At 50.7% G+C, this 13,017-nt stretch overlaps 1 protein-coding gene across 1 annotated transcript in view; it reads right to left on the reverse strand.

The window, feature by feature from the left end:
• Window positions 1-13,017, reverse strand: part of FAM114A1 (family with sequence similarity 114 member A1) — a 226,055-nt gene that overhangs the window by 5,399 nt on the left and 207,639 nt on the right. The window lies entirely within an intron of this gene.

A 13,017-nucleotide genomic window follows, 5' to 3' on the forward strand; every position in this document is an offset into this window, starting at 1 on the left:
TAACTACGCTGGCTCCTGAGGCTTCTCCCGCAGCACCCAATGATTTGGCCACATATAGGTGCCCCAGGTTGGGGCCTGGGCACTTACTTTTTCATAAAATGTCCAGCTCCCATAGGCACTTGTAATGGGTGCTGATGGGGTGCTGGCAGGTGTTGTGGGGACCTTGGGGCTTCCCTCGCAGCCCCCAATGATTTGGTGTGATGTGGGTGCCCCGGGTAGTAACTGGGACACCCACTTTATTTTTTTTAATGCTGGTTCCATTTGGCACCCGACATTGGTGCTGGTGTGGAGCTGCTAGGAGTTGTGGGGGCCTCAGGCTCCCTTCCGCACCCCCAACTTATAAAAATGGAGAACAAGTGTGGGTACCCCAGATCTGCACCGTGGCACCCACACTGTTTTTAAAAAAGCCAAATAAAAAATAATAAATTGAGCAGAACGGAGGTGCTAATTTATCATTTATTATTCAATGCTCCTGCAAGTAGTTACCCCAGAATGCACTAGTGCTTTTTTTTTTAATTTCAAAAGTTTTTTTATTGGTTGTTTCAGCATAGACATAAAAAAAAGTAGATCCATTAGCATAATTTGAGTCATACATTTACAAATCAGAATGACTGTACGCTGCAATATATCATAGTAAATGTCAGTACAAAAGTACATGGCTGGCATCTAGCCTAGAACAGTAAAGCCCGTAACTTCTATTCAATAACAATTTAGCAACAGACATTGTAATTCAGCAGCATTTTACTCAATCATTTAAGGACAACTTTCTTCGATAATTAATAGTGCAATGAAGGTAATCGGGGAGCATATGTTGGTGGATCGTGGACGGTGTGAGGGCCATTCTAAGGTGGCTTATGTGATGTGAAGTAGTTATCAAGAGTCGACCATAGTTTTCTCGTGGGAGGGCGCCACGGTGTCTGAAGGAGTGCAATATTGTCTGTTCCACGTAAACTGATTATCCAGTTCAGCCACCCTGCGTAATTGGCCTTGCTGGTATTTTTCCAGTTGCTGAGGACTGTCTTAACCGCTGCCGAGAGGAGAAGGTCAAGTAATGCTCTATCATCTGCTTCAAGGGATGGGTCCTGGGTGAACCCGAAAACTAGGTAAGGGAGCTCTTTTACCGGTGAGATGTGGAAAAGCTTTGAGATAAATTCAAATATCTTCCCCCAGAATTGTGCCACGCAGTCGCATTCTAAGATTATGTGTGACAAGTCACCTTCCGCGCGTTTGCAATTCCAGCAAAAGGCATCAGGGGTGAGGTTGTGTGCAAATAATCGCGCTGGGGTCCAGAAGGCCTTATGTAAGAGCCAGTATTTTGTCTGTGACAGTGTAGGGCTGATTTTGTGTCTCGTGCAAGATATCCATGTGTTGGTCCAGTCTGAGTCCGTGATTGGCCTGGATGAAAGGTTATTCCAGAATTGTGTAATTGGGGCAATAAGGCCAGATTGTTGGGGACGGCTGAGTCTATAGAGAAAGGAAACCTGGTGTCCTAGTCTGTTTAGTCTGGCAAGGTATGACGGGAGCGAGGGTGCTGTCGGGGAGAGTTTGGTTTTGGACAGAGCCGTTTTTACGTTTAGGAAGTTATAGAATTCAATTGGTGCCAGATCGTATTTGGTTTGTAGGTCACTGAACGGGATAGGGTCTGCCCCCGCGTACAGCTGGTATGGGAACAGTATGCCTTTTTTGATCCATGTTTCACTGTGCATGGGTTTACCCTTGTACATAATGTTACGGTTGTCCCAAAGGGATTCCCATCGTGAGCCCCAAATGGTGTTTTCTAGGATTTTATCAAATTTCAGGAGAGCTGATTTTGTGTTATGAAATATTGATCTAGAGTGGGTCAGCTTGTTTAGGTTAGATGAAAGAGCCGCACTAGGGGAGATACCGTCTAGAATTTCCTCCTCAATTTCTAGCCACACAGGAGTATAGTCAGGTGAGGGAGCGAGCCAGTGGGCTCCTTGTTTGGCTAGGAATGCGGCCTCATATCTTTTAAAGTCTGGCAAATTGACCCCACCCGCGGATTTGTCTAAGCGAAGTTTTTTTATGCTGATTCTTGCCCTTTTCCCCTTCCATAGGAAATTTGAGATAGCCATGTCTAATTTGTCATAGAAGTCAGATGTGAGGGTTAGTGGGAGCATAGACATGAGGTAATTAACTAGAGGTGAAATCATCATCTTGATGGTCTCCACCCTGCCCCACCAAGTAATGAAACGGGGGGACCACCCCTCTAGTTGGGTCTTGATTTTATTTAAAGTGATTTTTTCATTTCGATGGAGGGTCTCCATGAGGGAGTCACCAAATTCGATACCTAGGTATTTAACAAACTCTGGTTGCCAACATAACCCTGAATCCCCTAGCACCTCATTGGTGGTTAAAATATTGAGTGGTTTGACCTCAGATTTATCCCGGTTGAGTTTGTATCCTGAATGGGTAGAGTAGTTATCTATGGTGGTCATTAGTGCAGTGATGGAAGATTCAGGTGATTCCATTACAATCAGGATATCGTCCGCATAGGCGGCAAGTTTGACGCACTTATCTCCGAATTTTACACCTTTGATGTTTTCATTTTTTTTTTATATGAGCAATTAGGGGTTCCATTGCGAAGAGGAAAAGTGAGGGGGAGAGGGGGCAGCCCTGTCTTGTCCCTTGTTCCAAGGGAAAGGGGTCCGACAATGAACCATTTATAGCAATGCGTGCAGAAGGCGAACGGTATAGGGCCATAACCAGATCAGTGAATGAATCTCCCAAGTTAAAGGCGGACATGCAGCTCTTGAGGAAATACCAGGAGACTCTGTCGAACGCCTTCTCTGCGTCGAGGGTAATGGCTACGGCTGGGGCTGTGAGTATTTTGGCTTTTTCAATGACGTGACAGAGGATCCTCGTATTATCGTTAGACATGCGCTGTTTCATGAAGCCAACTTGTGATGTGCTAATTAGCTTAGGGAGCTGTAAATTTAGACGTGTGGCGAGGATCTTCGCGTAAATTTTGCAATCCAAGTTAATTAGGGAGATTGGCCTGTAGTTTTTGGTTAGCAGAGGGTCTTTACCATCTTTAGGTATGACTATGATGGTAGCTTCACTCATTGAATTGGTAATACTTTTTGTTACGTTAAAGGATTGGAATAGTTTTAGGAGAGTCGGGCTCAGGGAGTTTGTGAGTTCTTTATAGAAGCTGGCTGAGAACCCGTCAGGGCCCGGCGCTTTCTTACATTTAAGCGATTTAATGGACGCTGATACTTCCTGTAGGGTAATCGGAGAGTTCAGTGTGACCTTGTCATCATCGTTGAGTTTAGGAAGACCCAGTGAGGTTAGGTATCTGTTACACTCTTCCGAGTCAAAGTCTAGATTATTTTTGTACAAGTCTTGGTAAAAGGATTTAAATGTATTGAAAATTAGGTTCTGCTTTGTTTGGATGACATTGTTGTTATCTTTAACTGAGGCGATGTTGAATTGCTTATTTTTATGTTTTAGATATGACGCTAAGATCTTTCCAGGTTTGTTGCCCTCACATGTTCTTAGAGCCTTAAACTTATTGACCCAGACCCCCGCCCTTCTACTGAGTATCGAGTTGTATTCATATTTGAGTTTGGTGAGGTCTTTTAAAATCATCGAGTTCTGGAGATCTGCCATATGGGCGGTTTCCAGCTTTTTGATGTTACCCTCCAGAGTGGACAAGTCCTTGTTTAATTTTTTGTTAGCTTGAGCCCGAATGCCTATTATTACTCCTCTCAAAGTGGCTTTTAGTGCCTCCCAAACGTTTGCTATGTCTGAGTCAGGGGTGTCGTTAAGATTGAGGTAGTCTAAGATGGCATCCTCTGTCATGTGCTTATCTAGGTTCCTGATCGATACTGTGACCTTATGCCCCTATTCGGCTATAAATCCATTTATTCCCTATATTGGCATAACCGTTCAAGTGCGATTTTCTGTAAAGTCATCTCTGGCCTCACACGAGCAGAGCCACAGAGCCACATTCCAGCATGACTCTCTGCTACTTCCTTTGCGACCAATTAGTGCAATGACAGAGCAGCAGTCACTATCTGATATTCCTAGATAACACTCCGAGTTCTTCAACAAGATAAAAACTTAGCAAACCTGGAAATCCCCGCTTGCTATGTTTTGATTAGTAATAGAACTCTAATGAGCAACTGATAGCTGCCACTTCCTAGTGACATCTTTAATTGACGTCTTATGTCCAGCAAACTTGCGTCAAACCCGGCACCTGTCAGGTATAAATATTACCAACGTTGCCTTAAGCAATGTGAGAGCGAAGCTAGCTGCTGTTGAGCGAGAGCTACTGTTGCTGATGCCAGCTGCCTGCATGACCAGTGTTGGTAAAAACTAGCACTCTGTCGCTGCAGCCTGCTATCCCGTGGTGGTGAAGCTACTGATTACCATTATCGCCGCTACAGCGCGAACTGTGGTTCAGTACGCTTGAGGAGCTGTGCAGCCGTCCTCTGCGAAGACATCCAGCCCAGCTGCCCGCGGACGCTGCCACCCCTCCTTCCTCCCGACGCGCTGAGAGAAGCCGCTGCCTTTCTCGTGCAGAGAAATCCAGTCCCGGCGCTTCCAGTTTACCCTCGCAGGTGACTGGGATATCGAGAGAGACCCCTGAAGGAGATACCAATCCTCCATCATTCTATTCAGAGGTATGGTGTTGACTAAACCCTTAGAAGAGAATTCTTGAAACAAACCTTGGCAAAACCAACTTAACTTAAGCTACTTACTTACTCCCCCTTCTCACGTGTTAGGCTTAGGTCAGGCACACTGGGGTAGGCTTAGTTAGAAGCACCAGTTGAGTATGTTAGCCTAATGTATATATGACTGTATATATGTTTTATTACTTTTAAACCATTGTATGGCTAAGAAACCATATCAATGCTTTTACAGTTCTATTTCGCAATTCTTATCTTACTGTACGTACTTTTTATAATAACAGTTATTGCAATTGTGGCAATACATTTCTCTTGTACGAGAAGAAAGACTGTTCAATAAATGTTAACCTTTATTGATACACGCCCGTCTCTCTATTCTCTACATACCGTGAAAGTAAACTGCACCAGACTGACTGAGTGAAATCTATGTCTATTGTTTCACACGACCCTAGAGATCGACTCTTGATCTGAGGAGCAAAGTTGTCATGTTGCACGGTTGTTGGAAAACTGAATCCCTTCTTGTCTGTGCCAGGGAAGCTGATCACTTCCTATGCAGAGAAGAAAGTTTCCAGTGACCTCTGAGCTAGTTGGTAACACAACCCAATTAAGTTTAGCATAGTCAGTGGAGGCCTGGAATATAGCCAGTTCCACGTCGATACTACTGTTTATGTTATTCCAATGCGCAGGGCCTAGTGGGAAACTAGGAACTACACTACATGGCGCCCAACGTTTGGTAAGGCGATAAACTAACGTAAGACTTGTAGAGTAACTCAGTCGTGCATATTTCACACCCCTTTCACCCGTAAATACTCCAATAGACGTCTGGAGTGGGTGAAAGGTTAAAATCCGCCCGACCTTAGTAGGAAGAGATTCCTATGTAAAGCTCTGGTTTATTCAACGTTGAAGGATACAGTGTTCCAAAATATTGTGCATCTAATCTTTGTCTCCTTGGAGACCTACTCTGCAAAAACCTGCATTTTTTGAAATGTCAGTAGAAAACGGAACCTCTGGGGCCGCAGTAGATGCGACTCAGCAAGGTCCCGAACAAGCAGACCCGGATGCTATTATCATCCCGGTCCAGTTAAGAAGATCTATAACTTTAAAACTTATAGATAACGGACTGCCACCTCAAGGTGGTACAGTAATTTTCGTGATAGAGGCTCACGAGTATCGGCAGACAGAGGTATTCTATTCATGGATAAACTTTCCAGCGGTAAACGCTATAACACAAGAGTTTCACTATTACAAAATAGAGGAACCTCCGGATGAGTACGCCCCTTTCGAGGAGGTTGAAATTCCACTTAAATTTCAAGAGCACCTGCTCTGGTTTAATGGCGCCCTAAAACACAATGATCACATAACCAGGCTCGGTCCACTAGGTAGACCAGGAGCCACGTGGCCGGTTCTAGCCAGCTACACACCACATCCTGACATTGCAAAAATGTCTAGAGAAGAGCTGTTAGCACAGCTAAACACATTAATAAAAATACATAGGCAATTAGTCCAATATGTAATACGGACTGCAACAGTCCAGCCAGCTGTTAATTCACACCAGCTGACCCCTCATCAGGGGAACACTAATAAAATTACACCACAGAACATACAGTCATGTCTTGGTAAAACACCCGTAAAACGGGAACAAATTCCTTTCTGGTTAGCCCAGAAAATCACTCAAATAGAGGCAGTATTTCCTGATACTACCCCTATTGAGAAACACAGAATCTTGACCATTTGCCTTCCTATGGGAATCGCACCACACGTGGAGGACTGCGACACTTGGGGTACAGTCTTTGCTTCCATTTACACAAAAACACACGGTGTTCCGTCTATGGCGGTAATACCAGACGTGCTAAAACAGATTCAAAATGAATTCGGTCCAGAGCCCGCTTTAAATCTAGGTATGAAATTACTGAAAGACTTCAAGCAGGTCACGGCTATATTATTAGCCAACGTAAAGGGAGAAGCAGCATCTGTGGCGATTCGCCAGAAGTTGAGGGAAACAGATATAAAAGATCCTGTTGAGCTTGCAAAAATCATAGAAAAATGCTATGAAGAATTAGGTAGAGACAGCTTGGGTGGAAAACCAGTAAAGCCCCAACTGCTCGAAAATCCTGAAAAATTATTTATTAAAAATAATTTAAATACTCCTAAAAAAAGCTGGGATGGAAATAAACAATCCACTCCCAAGGAAAAAGTTTTCCAGTCCAGAGGAAGGTCTCCTCGACGGAGGGAAAGAACTCCGACTCGAGAACGCCAGTCTCCCCAACGGGAGCCCTCTGAGAAAAGATATAACCTTAGAAATAGGGATAATATAAAAAGACCTGATAGATATCAAAGTATTGATACACGTCCCTCTCGATCTCTTCCACAGAATTCGGAAAGAAGAGGACGGTCAGACCCAGGAGAGCACACCAAGTCCAAAGACAAGGAACCTGCTCAAAATAAGAAATCTCAATTTCAGAAAAAGAAGGTAGCCAGTATTAGAGTAATTAACCATGCCGAGAATACTGAGGACACAGTTGAAAAACGGGGAGTGGGCATTGACAATGTTGGACAGTGCAGCAGAAATCAGTATAGCGCGCAAGATCTTGATGAGTCATCTGGAGACAGTGGACACGAATGAATACATTCAGGTTGAAACTGCCGACGCCAGACTTAGCGAGCCCCATAAAATATACGAAATAACATTGCGTATGGAGGGTGATAAGACTAGGAAAATTAAGGGTCTATTTTGGGATAAGCTCTCAAAAGGCTATGATATTCTGTTAGCTGAAAAAGATTGGCCCCCGGAGTTTGTCAGGGAGTGCCCTCGTGGCGAAGAGGTAATTATGCCTGCCTTCTCGAATCACATTCCGATTCATAAAAAATACACATATGCAAGGAAATGGGCAGTAGCCCAGGCACCTGCATTGTATAAAAATCATGTAGGATGGGATGAGGACTCTCCACCTCACAAAATACAGCTAAAAAGTGAAACAACTGCCCAACGGCAGTATCCCATAAAGCAAGAAGCTAAAAAACAGGTCAGGGAGATCTTAGATCAACTTGAATACCAGGGGGTGATTGAAACATGCACCTCTCAAATGAACAATCCTTTGTTTCCTGTCTCCAAGCCAGACAATTCATATCGTCTAGTTTTGGACTACAGACATCTTAATACATGTTGCAAAACTTTTGCAGTACAAAACTCGCATAGTGCAGCCCTAATGAATAACATAGTTAGGAAAAAATATAAAACGACATTAGACATTTCTAATGGTTTCTTTTGTCAAAACATTGCACCAGAGGGGGCGTGGCTTGACGGGCGACGATGGCGGTCGCAGCTTAGCAGAGCTCCCGCCGGCCCGAACTTCCTTGCGACATTTATCCTGGCCCCCGAGCCCGCAGAAGATCCCTGGCGAGTCTTGCTGACTCCGGAGTGTGTCCTGTCCTTTCCGGTGGCGGGATCCCGTGATTCTGTCTCCGCCGGGACCCTGAAGCGCCGACGGCAGTGTGTGGCCTGGTGGCTGGCCGCGAGCCGGGGACCTCGATTTTGGTGACGCCGTGCGGCGGCTGTCGGAGCGCGGCTGTGGGTGCCATCTGTGGTGCGGATCCCGGACGTCCCTGCAGCGCTTGGACCCTGAGCCCGTGGTTGGTGCCGGGCGGGCGCCGTCGGTCCGTGAGTGGCTCTGATTCCTCCGGTGCCAGGCTCTGGCGGCTCCATTCCCTCGGGGACCCTGTGGCGCCGACGGCGATCGGCGGCCTGGTGGCTGGCTGTGGGCCGGGACCTTGATTTTGGGACAGCCGAGAGGTGGCAGTGGGCGCGCCGCTGCGAGCGGCGTCAACAGCGCAGACTTTGGCCGAGTGCTTCACCCGGTGGCCACTGGTGAGTGGGGACCTTGCTGCATTACCGGGCCACCGTTACGTGGGGACACTGCAGTATTCTTGGGCCACTGTCGCATGAGGGCACTGCTGCAGCCTGGGGGCGCCGCTACATAAGGATACTACTGAAGGTGCCCTGCCCCCTCTGGCTCCTGGAGGTACCTGTGGGCATCGTGGGGACCGGTCTGGTCCGGAGCCTTGTGTGTCGTGCCGCTGGAGTCGTCTTGACCCGCCGCCCCTCCTGTGCGGATACCGGACCCGCTGTCCGAACGTGGTCCTGAGCTTCTTGTTGTGGTCTCACTGCCCCGGGCCTGCGGAACCTACCTGTCCAGTCCAGTGTGCTGATCCATTGTGTCCGTGAGCGGCCATGACCAGGGGTGGCGGAGGGGGCCCGCCCAAGCAGGGCCCCATGGACAAGTTTGCCGGGCCCAGTGGTGGCGCCGGGGCGTCTGGTGGAGGTGGCGGATCAGGGCCAGACAACGCTGCAATCCTGGCGGCCATTACCCAATCCCGGGACATGCTGGACGCTAAAATAGGGGCGGTGGGAGCGGATGTTACACTGCTTCGCCAGGACCTCCGGAACGCAGTGGCGAGGATCACTGAGACTGAATCTCGAGTGTCGGTGACCGAAACAGACATTGGCGCCCTAAAGAAACGAATGGCGGAGGTGGAGTGCGTCCAGAAGACGCTTGCGGCCCGCGTGGAGGATGCCGAAGGGCGCGCACGGAGAAATAACCTCCGCTTCATTGGCTTTCCGGAGCGGTGCGAGAAGGATGGCATGGAACGTTTCCTGACTCACTGGCTGGAGAGCTGGGTCCCCGAGGGGACGCTGTCGGCGTGTTTTGTGATTGAGCGGGCGCACAGGGCCCTGACTCAGCGGCCGCCTGAGGGGGAACGTCCTCGGCCGGTCATTGCTCGGCTGCTGAATTATCATGACCGGGATGCCATACTGCGGGAGGCGAGGACCAAGGGCTCGCTTACATATGAGAATCATGCCATAATGATCTTCCCGGATTACACGAAAATGGTTCAGCAGCAGCGACAATCCTTTGTGGCCGCCAAGGCTAAGTTGCGGGGCCTGAAGCTTCAATACTCTCTCCTGTACCCGGCCCGCCTGCGGGTAGTACACCAGTCCCGGACACACTTCTTCGATACACCCGAGGAGGTTTTTCGTTGGACCGATGAGACGGTGCGACTTCGGCCCCATGCCCAGCCGGGGCTGGATCCTGGCGGGTCCCAGAGATCGTCACCGGAGCGGACGGACCGCACCAACCGGAAAGGACGGCATCGGAGGTCCAGGTCTAAGAAACGGTCAGCTTCCGCCAGTGCGACGCAGACGAACGGCACAATTGACTCTGAACACTCTGATGCTGGCAGTTGAACTCTGGTGGTGCCTGGCTGTTGGTGTTGCCCGACATGGACCGACTGGTGAGACTGTTCCATGTGACTTTGCCTGAGCTTCTCTGTATGCTTCTAAAACACTCTGAGGCCCTGGGTAGAGCCACTGCGGGGCTCGGGTGGCGGCCTTTATGGGCCTTAGACCCTCACGAGTAGTGGGTGTTGTTGGGGGGGTGGTGAGTGAGTGTTAACGGGGGTGTTGGGATCCATTGGTATGGTGGGCCTTGGGTTCTCTGTTCTGGACCCGGGTCTCTCCATGCCGCGACAGATACTTCACTGTTTTCTGAGGTATTGGGGTGGGGGGAGTGGGGTGCAGGGGGGGGTTGTGTTCTTGTTGGGGATTGGGGAGGCCGGGGCCGGAGGTGGCCAGGTGGGTTTTGGGGTACTGGGTGTTCGGGTTGGGAGGGTGGGACCACACGTGTCTTTGGCTTTTGATTTTGTTGCTTTGTGGGGTGTGCCAGGGTGGGGCCGGGGGCCGGATGCTGGACACTGTCTTAATTATGGCTGATACTGCGACTGTACCTCCTCAAAAGACCCTGCGTGTTGTGACGTGGAATGTGAGGGGCATGCTGGACAAAATTAAGCGTGGGGCTGTGCTGCGTTGGGGGAAGAGAGAGATGGTAGATGTGCTGCTGCTTCAAGAGACTCACATGCTGGGCTCTAAGGCCCTTAGCCTCCAGAGGTTCGGGTTTCAGCAGGTGTACCATGCGGGCTTTACCAGGGGTTCTAGGGGGGTGGCTATCTTAGTACACCGCAGGTTGGCTTATGTGCATGACAAGCAGTGGATTGATCCACAGGGCCGATATATTTTCATCAAAGGCCGGTTGGGTGCTGAACAAGTGGTTTTTGGTAGCGTATATGCCCCCCCCCTCTGCAGTGGGCTTTGTCTGAGCGGCTGTTTGCGCTGTGGGATGAGATTCCGGAGGTCCTCACCATGGTGGGGGGCGACTGGAACGAGGTTATGGATGTTGGCCTGGATCGTCTGAGGCGGGCGCCTGTGGTGTCGGATCCCCCCCCCACTATTGCCCCCACCAAACTGCGTGCGACTGCGAGTGGCCTGGGCTGGGTTGATGTATGGCGGCACTTTCATCCTGCTGTGCGTGAATTCACGTATGTGTCGGCGGTGCATGGGTCTTTCTCGAGACTGGACTATCTGTTTGTGCCGGGTGCCTGTCTGAGTCGGGTTAAGGATGCTATGATACTTCCCAGGGGCCTGTCAGATCACTCCCCCGTCCTAGCTACCATGACCCTCCCCACCGCGAGACAGCCGTTTCGATGGCGGATGTCCTCTTGGCAGTTGCAGCGGCCTGAGTATGTGCATCACCTGCGTGTGGCGATTGATCATTTCTGGCGCGAGAACTTGGTTGGAGATGTGAGTGCGATGGTGGTGTGGGAGGCGCTGAAACCCACGCTTCGGGGCGTGGATATAGCTTGGTGCGTGGCTGCTCGACGACAACATCGGGAGGCCATTGTGACCGCCGCGGCCCGCGTGGAGGAGCTGGAGCAGCGTGGCCGGCTTGGGAGCGACGAGGGCATTGTGAGGCAGCTCTTGCAGGCCCAGCAAGCATACGCCTCTGTTCTTTATGAAGAAGCCCGGCAGGCGTGGCTCGCCACGCGCAGCAGGGTGTATCAGTGGGGCGACAAGTCCTGTACTATGCTGCATAGATTGTGCCAGGCGACCTTCCAGCCCCTAGTGTTGCCGGGCCTTACCGCGGATGACGGGTCGGTCATGACCGACCCGGACTTGCTGGCGGCTAGCTTTGCCCGTTACTACGAGGCGCAATACGCTCCCCGGGATCGTTTAGAGGCGAGCGAGATCTCCGCGTACCTTGACGACCTACTGCCGCAAGCCGTCCCCGATGAGACCAGAACCGCACTGGACGCCCCGCTTACGGCTGAGGAGCTCGGAGAGGCTCTTGGTCAACTGAACACGGGTAAGGCGCCCGGCCCGAGTGGCTACCCAAGTGAATTCTACAAAAGGTTTCACGTTCAGCTGGGGCCCCACTATCGCTGTGCTCTGGAGGAGGCGCGGGCTCGGGGAGAGCTGCCACCAGATTGGCGACATGCGGAAATCGTGGTATTTTTGAAGCCGGGCAGGGCACCAGACCGGCATGACTCGTACAGGCCGATTTCCCTCCTCAACATTGAGGCCAAGGTTCTGGCTAAGGCCTTGGCAAACCGCCTCCTGCCCCACGTGGCTGACCTAGTGCACCCCGATCAGGCTGGTTTCATGCCTCGCAGGGCCACTCGACATAATATTCGGCGGGCGCAGGTGGCGGTGGATGCTATGGGGGCTAGAGATGAGCAAGCGGCACTCCTCCTAGCGGACATGGACCGAGCCTTTGACTCGGTGAGCTGGGCATATCTGTTCACACTGTTGGCCCGCCTCAACCTGGGGCCGGTCTTCCTGTCGTACATTCGTCTCCTTTACACCAACGTTACGGCCTCGGTCCGCGTGGCCGGTGCTACCTCTGGGCGCTTCCATGTGGGTCGTGGTACTCGGCAGGGTTGCCCGCTGTCCCCGTACCTGTTTGCCCTTGCCATGGAACCTCTGGCGTCGCGGATACGAGCGGATGACCGGTTGCGCGGTTTCGTTTGGAATGAGGATCTGGTGGATAGGATTGCACTGTATGCGGATGACGTTCTCCTCTTCCTTACGGACCTACGGCGATCGGGCCCCCGAGTTCTGGAAATCATGCGGGAGTTTGGCGGGGTCTCGGGCCTTCACCTTAACCTGAACAAATCGACCCTGTGGGTGCTGGGCGGTGGTGTGGTTGCTGACCCCTGGGCTGCTGAGTTGCGAATGGCCTCGGATGGCCTAAAGTATCTGGGAGTTTTTCTATCGGAGTCGCGGGCCGTGGCCTGGGCGCGTGGAGTCTTGCCGGTGTGGGAGCGGGTTCAGGCTGATGTTAAGACCTGGGCTAGAATGCCGCTTACTATCTTTGGGAGATCGGCCATCTTCAAGATGGTGGCGCTTCCGCGGCTCCTGTACCAAATCCAGAACTTCCCATACCCCATTGGCCTGGAGTGGTTCCGTCAGGTTAACTCGGTGCTGGGCCGCTTCCTGTGGGGTGGTGGTGCGGCCAGAGTGGCGTTGAAGACGTGC

Source organism: Lissotriton vulgaris, chromosome 3_2 (genome assembly GCF_964263255.1).
Source record: "Lissotriton vulgaris chromosome 3_2, aLisVul1.2, whole genome shotgun sequence".
Taxonomy (NCBI): Eukaryota; Metazoa; Chordata; class Amphibia; order Caudata; family Salamandridae; genus Lissotriton; species Lissotriton vulgaris.